We start from the raw sequence: 12405 nt of genomic DNA, 5'->3' as shown, positions 1-12405 counted from the left end.
TGCGATCATAGGAATTCATCGGTCGAGTGCAACTTCACCGCAAGACTTTGCGTTGATCGCGCTCGTAAATATTCACCCAAGAAGAATCACCGCAACATGGTGGACGCATCCGGAAGAAAGGACAATTAAGATCGATGGGACAGAAAGCTGACAGCAGTCAAATCCAAATTAAGTTGACAGTCGATAACAATCTAGCTTTATCGGTGACAATTATCCGGTGCATTAGTCAGGAATTAAAGCAGTCCCATCTATACAGCTAGGAGAGAGAAGCCGCCTTTCACCTTTAATGCCCTATAAATACTAAGTGCATTCTTCAGAGAAGGGGTTAAGCAATCGATTACTTCATCACCTTACAAGTTCACACCTCTGTTCATAGTTCTCTTTTTCATTACACGGTGGAGCTAGAGAAGAGTGGTGACACCAGAGATCGTCCAAGGCAGCTCGAGAGAGGACCTTAAGGCGTAAGGGTAGAGAATGGGTTGACTCTCGCGAAAGCAAGAGTATCATTAGAGCACAAGTAGAACAGTGTAACTCCTGGTGGCAAGAAATTGCTCCAGGTTATTTACTGTACTTGCATTGTTGTTTTGTATTTTATCTTTTATCTATTCAATGGAAGTTATATTTCTACATCTGCTCACTCTCTTAATACGCATAAGTAGCTAAACTAGTTGAATGGGTTGAGAGGAACTAAGCTAACATGATCTAGGAAGTTCATTGCTTGCGATTATCTTGTTTTATGTTGTGCCAAACATCCCTTTAGAGTTGCTCGAGAGAGAATATAAAGGAAGAACCTAATGTCTCGAGAGAGCTAGGTTGGAATCTTACTTGAAAGAGCAAGATTAGGCTTGCATAAACAAGAAATAGGGACTTAGAGATAAGCTCTGTTTGTCAACGTGCATCGCTTGCATCCTAGGAATAGGAATGATATTATGCGGTCGCATATTTATGTGAATGTCATGTTGTCATCGCATAAATAGAAATAGAGGTTTATGTGTAAACCCTGTAGGCTTATCGCATATTTATCGCATGCGTTCTAGCCTTAGAAGCCGTGGCATTCACACCGAGAGGTGGTTTACTATTGTATGCATGTTTCATGATCGCAAAGTATAAATGCAACCTAGAAAGTGTTAGCCAAAACCCTTTTCAACCCGTTCACTGCATATTCATCATATCTCCCGTTGCCAACTCTTTTCGAACTCTTCCGCATTTATTATTATTTTCATTAATGCAACAACAAACCAACCACCTTATGATTTACCGATTACCGCAAAGTCTTCATAAGAAAATTATCGACGCAAACTATTTTCACAAGTCCCTATAATCGACCTTGGACTTACCAGGAAACTCAGAGGAATTTACACTTGGATTCCGCTGGGGAAACTCGAGTGCACAATGTAATTCCATCAACGTATATCATCCATAATTCCATTCAATAAAATAACGCATCAAGTTTTTGGCGTCGTTGCCGGGGACTTCGACAAAATAGTTTGTTAATGGTAGTTTTTTTAATTTCTTTGCAAAACTCTCAATCTCTGGCGAATTACGACCCAGAGATTGAGAGGACTTTTAGGAGAAGATTGAGAGACCGCCATCAGCAACCACAATCCGATCAAGAAGAGATGGCAGAGCAGCTTAGGAATGAAGCACCAAATAACAATAATGTCACTGCAAATCCAATCTGTTGGCCAACGATCGCAATAGGCCCATTAGGGACTATGCATCACCAAACCTCTATGATTTCTCTCCGGGAATCATGAGGCCTGCCTTAGACAGAAGTAGATTTGAAATGAAACTGGTGATGCTACAGATGATCAAAGCTGCAGGTCAATTCGGAGGAAGGCGTGGCGAGGATCTGCACGTCCACCTCCGAAGTTTTATTAAAATCTACAATACTTTTGTGTTCTCGAACATCTCTGCTGAGGAGATTCGACTAACACTGTTTCCATTTTCTCTCTGTGATCAGGCTAAGAAATAGGCTTATTCACTCGAACTAGGAGAGATCACTTCTTAGAAGTAGGTGGTGGAGAAGTTTATGAAGAAATATTTCCCACCTACAGAGAACGCGAGACAAAGAAAGCTTATTACTAATTTTGAACAAGACGTGGACGAATCGCTCAGCGATGCCTGGGCGAGGTTTAAAAGGGTGGTCCGAGATTGTCTGCATAATGGGCTGCCAGACTGCCTTCAGATGGAAATTTTCTACCATGGTTTGAATCCTGCTTCGTAGACCACTGCCTATGCGGCAGCAGCTGGTGGTCTGCTTGACAAGACTTATGATGAGGCGAAGAATATCCTGGATCGCATCTCCAAGAATCATGAAGACTAGAGGGAGAGTGAACAAAGACTAAGACTCAAAGATTCTGACGCAAATAACGGTGCTATTGTTTCATTGCAGAACCAAATGACCGCAATGATGAATTTGATTCAAGGAATGATGATCAGCAGCCTAACACCGCAAGGTGAGCAAATCAACGCAATAAGTTAAAACACCGCAAGGTGTGCGACTTGTAGTGATGGGCATGCAATGGAAGATTTTTCATGAAACCCACAGTCTGTATATTTTGTAAAGAACAACCCTTTTTTCAACACCTACAACCCCGGGTGGAAAAACCACCCAAACTTTGCTTGGAAGAATCCACAATAAAACTTTCAATCTGAAGCATAAAAAAAAGGGCCACCAGGGTTCTTTCAATGTAGCAATGGTCAGCAGAGCAATCAAGTAAGTAGCTCACAACAACCACCGCAATCTTCTTCCCTATAAGGCCTACTGAAGCAATATATAAAGAAAAATGAGACGGTGCTTCAAAGTCAGGCTATGTCCATCTGCAACCTTGAATTGCAAATGAGCCAAATTGCAAATGAGCTCAAAAGTATACCGCAAGAGGCACTGCCAAGTTCAACCGAGCTTCCACGCAACCCAGGGGGTTCAGGTAAGGAGCAATATCAGGTTGTGACAGTGCGTAGTAGAAAGACTGTGGAGGGAGAAAAGAAGGAGCAGAACATATCAACCTCCATCGCATCTAAACCTGCAATTGCGGTAACATAAGAAGAAGAAAAAAATGAAGTAGTAAAACCTGAGGTTGCATCAACCTTAAAGACAAATGAAACAGGAACCGTGAGAGTCTAGTTACCACCTTTTCCTCAGAGGCTAAAGAAGAAGAAAAACGAAGAGGTATAGTACCAACGCTTCCTATCTATGTTAAAGCAATTACATGTTAGCATTCCTTTCAGTGAAGCGATTAAGGAAATGCCTACCTATGCCAAGTTTCTGAAAGACATGTAACCAAGAAAAGTGGCACTGGAAAATTTTCCACGGTGGCATTAACGCAAAGTTCCAAATCTATTATCCCATCGAAGATGAGCGATCCTGGGAGCTTCACTATTCCTTGCTCCATAGGAGGACTCTATATTGGGCAATCTTTGTGTGACTTGGGGGCCAACATAAATTTGATGCCGCTGTCGATTTTTAGACAATTAAATGTGGGACAACTTGTGCCCACATCGGTGACTCTCCAACTGGCCGACAGATCTCTGGTTCATCCAGAGGGTAAGGTGAAGGACGTGCTGATCACGATTGATAAATTTATTTTGCCAGCTGACTTTATCATCCAAGATTATAAGGCCGATAAAGATGTGCCCATCATTTTGGGGTGACCTTTCCTATCAACAGGTCGTGCCCAAATTGATGTGCATAAGGGTGAGATCACTTTGAGCATAAACGGACAGAAGCTCAAATTTAATATAATTCGTGCCATGAAATTTCTGATGAGGAAGACCTTCCAGATTCGGAAGATGACGTGAATTTGATTGAAGAAGAAAAGTTTGATGAAGAGTATGAAGAAGAGGATGCCGACACATCCGTAGCTACCTGCAATGTGATCATAGCAAAAACAAACAAAGAAGAAGGATCGATCGCAACGCAAGAAGAAGAGCTAAAGAAAGAAAGAAAAATAACGCAACCTTCTCTCGTAGAGCCACCAACCCTTGAACTAAAAACCCTACCAATACATCTGAAGTATGCATTCCTAGGGCAGAGTAAGAAGTTACCAGTTATAATTTCCTCCGCACTTAACGCAGATTAAGAGAATGTGTTGATGAGCATTCTAAAAAATCATGTGCAAGCAATAGGCTGGACGCTCGTTGATATCAGAGGAATTAACCCCGCGTACTGCATGCACCACATTCGTCTTGAAGACGACCACAAAGAAACCATTGAAAATCAATGCAGACTTAACCCTGCAATGAAAGAGGTCGTCAAAAAGAAGATTATCAAATGGCTGTATGCGGGCATTATCTATCCCATTGCAGATAGCACGTGGGTCAACCCCATGCAATGTGTGCCTAAAAAGGGCGGAATGACGATAGTCCCCAATGAGAACAATGAATTAATACCGCAAAGAACCATCACTGGATGGCGCATATGTATGGACTACCGCAAACTGAATGCGGCCACAAAGAAAGATCATTTCCCTTTGCCATTCATTGATCAAATGCTGGACAGACTAGCAAGGAATGATTTTTACTGCTTCTTGGATGGGTATGCCAGGTAAAATCAAATCATGATAGCTCCTGAAGACCAAGACAAGACCATATTCACCTACCGATATGAGACATTCGCTTACCGCCACATGCCGTTCGGCCTCTGCAATGCGCCAAGTATGTTTCAGAGGTGCATGATGGCAATCTTTTTAGATTTTCTCGAGAACTCAGTAGAAATATTTATGGATGACTTCTCCGTTTATAGGAACACTTATGAAGTCTGTCTGGCCAATTTGGAGAAAATACTGAAAAGATGTGAAGAGACAAACCTGTTGCTTAATTGGGAAAAATGTCACTTCATGGTGACAGAGGGTATAGTGTTGGGGCACAAGGTCTCTAGAGAAGGGTTGGATGTGGACAAAACAAAAATTGATGCAATTAAAAAGCTTCCACCTCCAACCAATGTGAAGGCAGTACGAAGCTTCCTGGGGCATGCTGGATTCTACAGACGATTTGTTAAAGACTTTTCTAAGATAGCAAGACCATTAAGTGCACTACTAGAGGCAGACAGAAAGTTTGAATTTGACAACAATTGCCTCAACGCATTTCGAATTTTAAAGGATGCCCTGATTACCGCACCCGTCTTAATTGCACCGAATTGGACACTGCCGTTCGAAATCATGTGCGATGTAAGCGGGTATGTGACGAGAGCTGCATTAGCGCAAAAGAAGAAAACAATTTTGCACCCCATCACATATTCGAGTAAAACCTTGAACCCTGCTCAACTTAATTACACCACCACTGAAAAAGAGCTCCTGGCTGTGATTTTTGCGTTGGAAAAATTTTGGGCATACTTGTTGGGAACCAAGGTACTTATTCATACTGATCACTCGACAATTAAATATTTGATGACAAAGAAGGACGCAAAGCCGAGATTGATCAGATGGGTTCTCCTCCTTCATGAATTTAATATCGAGATAATTGATTGTAAGGGGACAGAGAATCAAGTTGCAGATCACTTGTCCATATTGGAGAATCCTGAAGTTGACTGCAATGAATCTGAAGTGAGTGCCATGTTCCTGGATGAGCAGCTGTTTTGCATAAAAGAACTGTCATGGTATGCGGACATCGTTAACTATGGTCTGTGAATAATTTCCTGAAGATTACACCTACCACCAATGGAAGAAGCTCAAGAATGAATGCAGATACTACTATTGGGATGAGCCGAATCTGTATAAAATAGGTGCAGACCAAATCATTCGATTATGCGTGCCGGATGCTGCTCAACAACGCATATTGTCACAATGCCACGATTCACCTTATGAAGGGCACTTTAGAGGACAACGTACTGCAACCAAGGTTTTACAAAGTGGATTCTTTTGGCCTTCATTATTCAAGGATGCTGCTGACTACGCAATGAAATGTAATCAGTGTCAACGCACTGGCAACATTTTATGGAAGAACGCAATGCCGATGAATACTATCTTGGAGCTAGAACTATTCGATGTATGAGGGATTGATTTCATGGGACCATTCCTCTTTCAAACGGTAAGCACTATATTTTATTAGCCGTTGACTATGTCTCCATGTGGATAGAGGAAATTGCATGCGCCGTAAGTGATGCGGCAGTAGTCTCCCAGTTCCTGAAAAAAAACATTTTCATGCATTTTGGCACTCCCCATGCCATCATAAGTGATGAAGGATCACACTTTGTCAACCACCATATAAAGAAGTTGCTGCGCAAATACAATATCCTTCACAAAGTGGCCACCACATACCATCCGCAAACAAATAGCCAGGCTGAAGTGTCCAACCGTGAAATTAAATTGATACTTGAAAAGGTAGTAAAACCTTCACGGAAGGATTGGGCAGTGAAGCTTGATGATGCATTGTGGGTATACTGGACCGCATTTGAAACACCAATAGGTATGTCCCCATATGGGTTGGTATTTGGCAAAGCATGTCACTTGCCCTTGGAACTGGAATATAAGGCACTATGGGCGGTCAAGAAACTGAATTTTTATTTAAAGAAAGCAGGGGAAGCGCGAAAAATGCAATTGGTAGAGCTAGAAGAATGAAGGAACAACACATATGAAAATGTGAAAATTTATAAGGAGCGCACCAAGTGCTAGCATGATCAACGCATATGCAGCAAGAACCTCCAAGTCAGACAGAAAGTTTTGCTTTTCAATTCACGTCTGCGACTCTTCCCAGGAAAGCTAAAGTCTCGTTGGTCCGGACCGTTCATAATTCGACAAGTAGTCCGCATGGCACTGTGGAATTATCAAATGACGATGAAACCAACATATTCAAAGTCAATAGGCAGAGAGTTAAGGTATACCATGGTGAAGACTGGCATCGCCAAGTCGACTCCATGGAACTAAGAAACTTTGAATAAAGAAGGAAGTAGGTGGTCTTTGCATTGTCACATGATCGCAAATTCTCAAGGATGCAAGCTTGGGAAAACTTCAAGTCTTCAATTCTTTTCTCTACTAACTCAGAATCTTCACTATCTTTCAGCTCTAAAAAAAAAGGGATTTAATTTGCGTTAACGATTTTTCTTTTGTTTAAAATAATTTGACCCTATTTTTGTTTTTCTTACAACGATTCAGGCGTTGGATTGCGGCGATGTCATGCGAAGAAGCATTCATCTTATTCCATCGCTGCAACCCACAGAAGAAAGATCGCCGCAAGGATGGATGCGACAACGCTAAAATTTGGGGGTGTACTCTTCCTTATCCTTATTTCAAATTTTGCACTATCACATTGCATATCACTTTTTGAAGTTTTATCACCGCATCCTTCTTGATTACCGCAATCATTTAACAAGTAGATAAATTTAGTAGTTTACCGCATTCTGTTTCTTTACCAAGTAAGATTTCAATGATGAAAAATATGCTTCTATTTCTTTCATATATATTAGAGTCAACTTCATCTTAAGATAGTCACCTCATAAAATATTTCTAGAAGCTAGGAGTTTGCTAGCTTTCTTTCAAACTTTCTTTACAATGTATTCTAGAACATCGTATAATTTTTTTTAATCTGTTGGCAATGGGGACATTGCCGCATTTTAAATTTGGAGGTGAGGTATTTGTTTTTCGACTTTTCTATTTTCATTTCTACAAAAAAAAAAAAAAAAAAAAAAAAAAAATCTTTTTAGAATAACAACTCCACTGTCAACGAAAAGGGGAAACCCATGTTGATAGGAGTTAAGTTGTGAAAGGCACTTACTCGTAGTTGGATGTCCGAATGACACGCGTGGGGGCAAGCAAAAAGGAAAGTAAGTTACCAGGATCAACGCATAAATCGATGACCGCAACTCCAATGGCAAATCGGTATGAGTTTAGTCTGAAAAAGAGTGCATTGCTCGTAGTTGTATGTCCGCATGACACCCGTGGAGGCAAGCCAAAATGAAGGTAAGGCACTTGGATCAATGCAAGGTCAGAAAAAAATAGCAATAAAGAAAATTTTTATGCAAGGATAAATCTTTTGTCACCCTGGTAGAAAATTTTCTTGTTGAAATAAATCATGTAATGCTCCAAGAATTCAGTAAAGTCCTTTTGAAAGTTAAACTTGCAGTCCCTAGGTCTTAGAAATATTTTAAGAGTAGACTTGAATAAGACTTAAGAAAATTCTAGTATATAGGATTTGAATGAAGTATCCTTGAGAAATCTAGGAAAAGAATTTTGCAGTGGACTTGCTAAAGGAATCTTTAACTTATGCTTGAGGATAAGCATTGTTTAAATTTGGGGGTGTGATAATGGGCAAAAATGCACATTATCATAGTGCTAAGTTATTAAACAATGTTGGATTGCGTTGATGTAAAATGATAAATTGGGTTCATTAAGCATAAAATCTATAATATTGCGGTCGCGTACATCAATGCATTGGAACTATTGATTTTTGTATTTTTTGTGCAGAATATGCGTTAATGCATTGCAGAGATTGCGATCATAGGAATTCATCGATCGAGCGCAACTTCACCGCAAGACTTTGCGTTGATCGTGCTCGCAAATATTCATCCAAGAAGAATCACCGCAACATGGTGGGCACATCCGGACGAAAGGAAAATTAAGATCGATGGGACAGAAAGCTGACAGCAGTCGGATCCAAATTAAGTTGACAGCCGATAAGATCCAGCTTTATCGGTGACAATTATCTGGCGCTCAGTCAGGAACTAAAGCAGTCCCATCTGTACAGCCAAGAGAGAGAGGCTGCCTTTCACCTTCGATGCCCTATAAATACCAAGTGCATTCTTCAGAGAAGGGGTTAAGTAGTCGATTACTTCATCACCTTACAAGTTCACACCTATGTTCATAGTTCTTTTTTTCATTACACGGCGGAGCTAGAGAAGAGTGGTGACGTCGGAGATTGTCCAAGGCAGCTCAAGAGAGAACCTTGGGGCGTAAGAGCAGAGAGCGGGTTGACTCTCGCGAAAGCGAGAATATCATTAGAGCACGAGTAGGTGTAACTCCTGGTGGCAAGAAATTGCTCCATGCTCTTTACTGTACTTACATTGTTATTCTGTACTTCATCTTTTATCTATTCAATGGAAGTTATATTTCTACATTTTCTCACTCTCTTAATACGCATGAGTAGCTAAACTAGTTGAATGGGTTGAGAGGAACTAAGCTAACATGATCTAGGAAGTTCATTGTTTGCGATTGTCTTGTTTTATGCTGTGCGAAACATCCCTTTAGAGTTTCTCGAGAGAGAATCTAAAGAAATAACCTAATGTCTCGAGAGAGCTAGGTTAGAATCTGACTTGAAAGAGCAAGATTAGGCTTGCATAAACAAGAAATAGGGACTTAGAGATAAGCTCTGTTTGTCAACGTACATCGCTTGCATCCTAGGAATAGGAATGATATTATGCGTAAATAGAAAAAGAGGTTTATGTGTAAACCCTGTAGACTTATCGCATATTTATCGCATGCGTTCTAGCCTTAGAAGCCGTGGCATTCACTCCGAGAGGTGGTTTACTATTGTATTCATGTTGCATGATCACAAAGGATGAACGCAACCTAGGAAGTGTTAGCCGAAACCCTTCTCAACCCGTTCACCGCATATTCATTGTATCTCCCGTTGCCAACTCTTTTCGAACTCTGCCACATTTATTATTATTTTCATTAATGCAACAACAAACTAACCACCTTATTCATTTACCGGTTACCGCAGAATCTTCATAAGAGAATTATCAACGCGAACTATTTTCACAAGTCCCTGTGATCGACCCTGGACTTACCAGGAAACTCAGAGGAATTTACACTTGGATTCCGCTGGGGAAACTTGAGTGCACAATGTAATTCTATCAACACATATCATCCATAATTCCATTCAATAAAATAACGCAACCTCTTGAGGAATCTTAGGACACTATTTCTTAGACAATACAATTCCATGCCTGAAAGGTAATAAACCCTTCTTGGAATTGTGAATTGAATATCGGACAAATATCTTAACAATATACGATGCTTAAGATGAGGTCAACCTTTTGTTCTTACGGTCCCTTATAATCTAGATCCCTAGAAAAAATCGTGCCTCTCCCAAATCTTTCATTTGGAATTGGGCAGCTAGCCATTTCTTTACATCAGTAAAAAAACCTACATCATTCCTAATGAGTATGATATCATCCACATACAGCACGAGGAAAGCTACTGAGTTGTTGATGATTTTCTTGTAAACATAAGGCTCATCAACATTCTATCAAAGCCATAAGATTTGATCATAGTATCAAATCTTATATTCCAAGATCGAAATGCTTGTTTCAGTCCATAAATGGACTGGTTAAGCTTGCAAACCTTTTGCTCTTGATTTTGTTTAATGAATCCTTCTGGTTGATTTATATAGATGGTCTCTTCAAGATTACCATTCAGAAAGGCAGTCTTGACGTCCATTTTCCATATCTCATAGTCATAATATGTGGCTATGGACAAGAGAATCTCGATAGACTTTAACATGACAACAAGTGAGAAAGTTTCTTCATAATCCACTCCCTCAACCTGGGTATAACCCTTTGCCACAAGTTTAGCTTTAAAGGTCTGTACCTTTCCATCTATACCTCTTTTCCTCTTGTAGATCCATTTACCCCATCAGGTTGATCTACAAGCTCCCAGACAGAATTGAAGTACATGGACTCCATTTCTTGATTCATGGCTTTAATCTATTCAATCTTTGTCAACATCTTCCGTTGCTTGTGTATAAGACAATGGATCCTCAACTCCATCATCAGTTATGATGTTTTGAGCTTCTGTTAAACAGATGTAGTGTACATATTGGTTCAAATCCCTCCCACTACGTCGAGCCAATCTCAACTCTTGAGATGGATGACTAGATGAATTGACATCAACAACCCTTGTTGATCTATCAGTCTGTTCAATAGCTCTTGTTGAAATCTCAATAGTCTCATTAGAAATCTCATTTAAAACAAGTTTACTTCATGGCTTATGATTCCTTATGTGGTCTTCTTCCAAGAAGGTAGCATTTGTCGATACAAACACTTTATTCTCACTTAGATCATAGAAGTATCCTCCTCTCATTTCCTTGTGGTAACCTACAAATAGGCACACTTTTTTATTAAATTCACTTATATGAATCTCATCCATATGATATTTAGATCATATCCAAATATTTAATTCCTCTCAATATAAATCATATTTATATTAACTACATGAATCTCATTCATATAATTAGTATTTGAATCATATTCAAATTCCTCTCATATCATAATGTATCAAATATATTATATTAATTATATCACATATATAATCAATTTAATTAATTTTCTCAATTAATTTGAACACTACTTCAAATTAATCCAAAATTAATTCTCAGTTAAATCCCTATTAAGCTACAGAAGGAACCTTATGAACCTGTAGATTGAACCTCCAACAATACTCGGATAATTAATTAAACTCTTTAATTAAATTATCCAGCATTCTTTAACTGCCAGTCACTCCACTAAAAACCGCCAGCTGCACTCTTCGCACTACAGATAAATTTTTGTGTCCATTGGATATAACCAATCAATAGTATGATAACCCTTTCACAAATTGCTCGTAAGTACAACTGGGCAAAATACTGTTTTGCCCCTATAGTTACATCTGACTCCTTAAGTACCACTTATTCCTCTAATGAACAATAAATCATAGTCTCACTATGACCAAGTCCTTCTCAGGCCAGAAGAGGTGTGGTCACTATGTTCAAGACCTAGAATCAGCCCTTAAGGGAGCAATTTATCTACTTGCCATTGCACTAGGGAAAGAGTGAATTCTGTCTTGTGTAGTTGTGTATCCAACTCCCCAATCAGACGAATCTCTAAAATGGTAGGCTTGTTGAGTGCGCAATATGGCCACTCTCACCTATACAAATTAGAGGATCGCCTTCATGAGCAGGAGTTCACAACTCACTTAGGATTCAGGTCATGTCACCTATGGTCATTCTAGTTAAATGTAAGTCTCTATTATTAACAGCGTTATATAAAGAGATTAATCATTTCGTAGTCCGGTACTCAAACTCAGCACTTGAGCGGGACATACCTTTTTGCTTGGAGAAACACCATGAAACTAAACTTGAACCAAAGAACACACAGAAGCCACTGGTACTATGCCTGTCATCAGGTCAGCTAGCCCAATCGGCATCAATGTAGTAAGTGAGAGCCAAAATAGAAGATTTGGGTAGAGTAATACCACGAGTGTTCGTACCCTTTAAATATCTCAATAGCCGTTTAGCAACATGGAGATGAGAAATGGTGGGAGCATGTATAAATTGGCAGAGTTTATTCACTGTAAAGCTAATGTCAGGGCGAGTAAGGGTACAATACTGTAACACATCAACTAAGTTTCAATATTCATATGCATTTCAAGCAAGATGCCATCAGTGAGAAACAATTGAACACTGAAGGCCATAGGGGAGTGTATAGGTTTGTAG

Source organism: Benincasa hispida, chromosome 2 (genome assembly GCF_009727055.1).
Source record: "Benincasa hispida cultivar B227 chromosome 2, ASM972705v1, whole genome shotgun sequence".
In the NCBI taxonomy this organism is placed as follows: Eukaryota; Viridiplantae; Streptophyta; class Magnoliopsida; order Cucurbitales; family Cucurbitaceae; genus Benincasa; species Benincasa hispida.
This window is presented reverse-complemented; position numbering follows the sequence as displayed.